Below are 3,497 nucleotides of genomic sequence, written 5' to 3' on the forward strand. Positions count from 1 at the left end.
GTGTGTGTGTGTGTGTGTGTGTGTGTGTGTGTGTGTGTGTGTGTGTGTGTGTGTGTGTGTGTGTATTTTTATTCTATTCAAGGGTCTGTGTTTCAGTAACACATTTGTGACCCCGGACCACATAACCAGTCATAAGGGTCAATTTTTTTTTATTAAGATTTATGCATCACATGAAAGCTGAATAAGTAAGATTTCCACTGATGTATGTTTTGTTAGGATAGGATCATATTTGGTTGAGATACAACTATTTGAATATCTGGAATCTCTGGATGCAAAAAAAAAATCGAAATATTGAGAAAAATGCCTTTAAAGTTGTCCAAATGAAGTCCTTAGCTACGCATATTACTAATCAAAGTTCTGATATATTTACGGTAGGAAATTTACTAAATATCTTAATGGAACATGATCTTTACTTAATATCCTAATGATTTTTGGCATAAAAGGAAAATTGATTATTTTCGCCCATACAATGTGTTGTTGGCTATTGCTACAAATATATCCGTGCTACTTATGACTGGTTTTGTGGTCCAGGGTCACATATGCTTTGCATGACCTGACTTGAGTCGACCAGCTTTGTTTCAGCACTTAAATGGTGCTGACGGCATTTCAAATAACCTTACATTTTGATGAACAGTGTGCATTTTCTTAATTGCACGTCTTCGTGATTATAACCTAAAGTGAAAAAGACAATAACTTGTCCTGTGTCTCCATTGTTCTTTTCTTTTGCTTTGTTTGATATGTATTGTCAGTTCTTTTGTTCAACTCAACTGTCGACACAGTCTGAGTTGATCTTAGACTCTTTTAACTCTTTTAATATCTTTGCAGAAGAAACTGATTAATTTCTGTCAGAAGGATTTGTTATTTACTCAAAAGTGACTCATGTGTGAGCCATTTATTTCACTGAATGGATGTCACATGTTGAATGTTGTAGTCTGAACTAGAGCATAAAGCCTTCACTGCTCCTATGCATCTCAGTACACAGACACGTGCACACATAGACATCAAAGGGGGCTTGAGCACCTGCCCTTTTTCTTCCTCCAGAGAAAGTGCCTTTTTTTCTGGGGAGTTTTTTTTTATGTATGTATATATATATATATATATATATATATATATATATATATATATATATATATATATATATATATATATATAAATGCATATATGTATATATGTGTGCGTGTGTGTGTTTCTGATTGCGCACAGCTGTCCTTGTCAAACAAATAAAAAATCAAAATATCAGGTCAGGTCAGGAAATGTTGAGACTCTGTCAGTTCCGATGCCTTTCTCCCTCCCGTCTCCGTGCAGCACAGCAGTGTAGCACTGTAGGCGGAGCATCTGTAAGGCTTAGCCTTCCCCTGGCCACGGGTCTGGGGCAAAAATGCCACTAAATTGGACAAAAATGCCCCTGCACAAACAAATTAAATCTATTATGTCTGTTGCTAACAAAGTGTAAATTAATAGAAAGTGTCGACTGCGCATTAAATTAAGATTTGCTCATGCTGCACCGTATTTCATTTTAGGTGTTTTACAGTATTGCGCATTATAACCAATCACACACGATTCTGTTGAGCTTAGGAATGCAATGGCCAATCAGAGGCGTTCAGATCAGTCATCGCTGAAACTCATCAGCTCTCATCATAAACAACAAAGAGCAGCGGTACATACAATGTAAGTAAGGGATTCCTTTCTTAGTGTAGACAGCTTCAGTGATTATAACGATACTTTTGTTTTGTTTTTTTGAGAGTGCGATAGATCAAAGTTAGTGATAATATCATTTCTGTACATAATTTATTGTTATGTACGTTATACACGTTTGAATAACCGTGGGAAGGAAACGTTATACAATTATCAATTTCTAATGTTTTAATTAAATTGTAATCACATTAAATGCAAATTCAGTCCCATTAAACATATTTTATTAGCCTACACGACACTCTTCTTGCCTAAAAAGACAGGTTTATGATGTTTGTAGTTAATAGATTTGGCTGATTTTAGCCTTACCCTAGAGGTGGTTCACCCTCCCCTATGGTAGCACACATTGATCTGCTGCACATCACGTCACAGACATGCAGAAGTGAAGCCCTCCCTTTTTTTTGTGTGTGTGAAAATTTGTGTGAAAAGTGAAAAGTGAAATTTGCTTCTCTGAGCAACATGACACTGTTTTGTTCCTGAAAGAATCAACTGTTTAAATGATTCGGTTCAGTCGCAATGATTCGCTTATTAACAGTGACTTGCTGCCGCCTGCTGGCAGTTTTAATTTCACACATAAAATAATTTCAAATATCAGTATTCAACGTTTTATGTTTAAAATATCAAAACAGCATTAATGCATTTGTAACTGCAGGTTAAGTACATTCATGTCCTGCATTAAACAGTGTGTAAATGCATCTATTCTAATGTAGCTTCTGTGTAACAGCCCAAATGACTTATTATTCTAATTGACTGATTCAGTTTAAGAATTTGACTGAAAAGATGATGCACACTTTTAGAAAAAAGGGCTTTATAAAGGTAAAAATGCTCATAAAAGGCAAAAATCAATTTAAACTGATTGGAAAAGATTAATTTCTGTCAGTGTCTATTGATCATCACACAGAATATGAAGAAAATCAAAAACTTTAGGAGTCAGCTGTCCACGGTAGTCCTTAAGATATCAGCACAATAATACACTCAGCAAAATGTCATCTAATTATCCTTATCGATAAAATCCCAGAAAATATTGAGATGTATATAATACTGCACACCCCTAATATATTTAACAAACTACAAGTGCCCTTTTTTCCACTTGAGCCCCTGCCCCTCAAAATGTATGTGCATGTCCCTGTCAATACATATTAATTTAAAGAGAATGAACATACACTTCTACCCCATGGACAATTTCACATGTAGTACAAACAATGTCAAAAAACTTTGGAATTTTAGTTTGTTTTCTCATCTAGAGTAAGAACAATGTGTTTATGTTCATAATTTACACATTAGAGAGGTTTTATGGTTATGGACCTGGACATATTTGGGAAAAAGAAGTGTGCTTAATTGTATTAATGTGCACTTGTAGTGTATTTTAAATCGTATAAAAAGTACATTTAAAAAAAACAGCAGATAATATAAATAATGAAATAAAAGCTTAAGAGTGTACACTTCCATGACTAAGTTTCTTAATACACTTTTTAAAAATTCACCTTTTCATGTCAAATTAAAGGATTTACTTTAAAGTACATTTTAAATGATTATGTTTTAATAATCTTGTCATGCATTAAAGAAGTTCAGTCCTTTTAATGTGTTGACTAACATACTAAAGCATATGTAAAGTACTCAGTTAAAAATCACAGTTAAGTTCAACCAAATATATTCAATATACATTTAAACTAAAACACATTTTCATTTCTTGTAAGTATATCAATATATGATGCTATTAAGTGTTTGAAAGCATTGCATTCCGTTTGCACTTAAGTATGTTCTTTTAAATTATATTATTTCCATAAAATAGTTTTTTTAAAGTA

The sequence above is a fragment of the Sinocyclocheilus grahami genome, unplaced genomic scaffold (assembly GCF_001515645.1).
Source record: "Sinocyclocheilus grahami isolate Dianchi unplaced genomic scaffold, SAMN03320097.WGS_v1.1 scaffold637.1, whole genome shotgun sequence".
Lineage (NCBI taxonomy): Eukaryota > Metazoa > Chordata > Actinopteri > Cypriniformes > Cyprinidae > Sinocyclocheilus > Sinocyclocheilus grahami.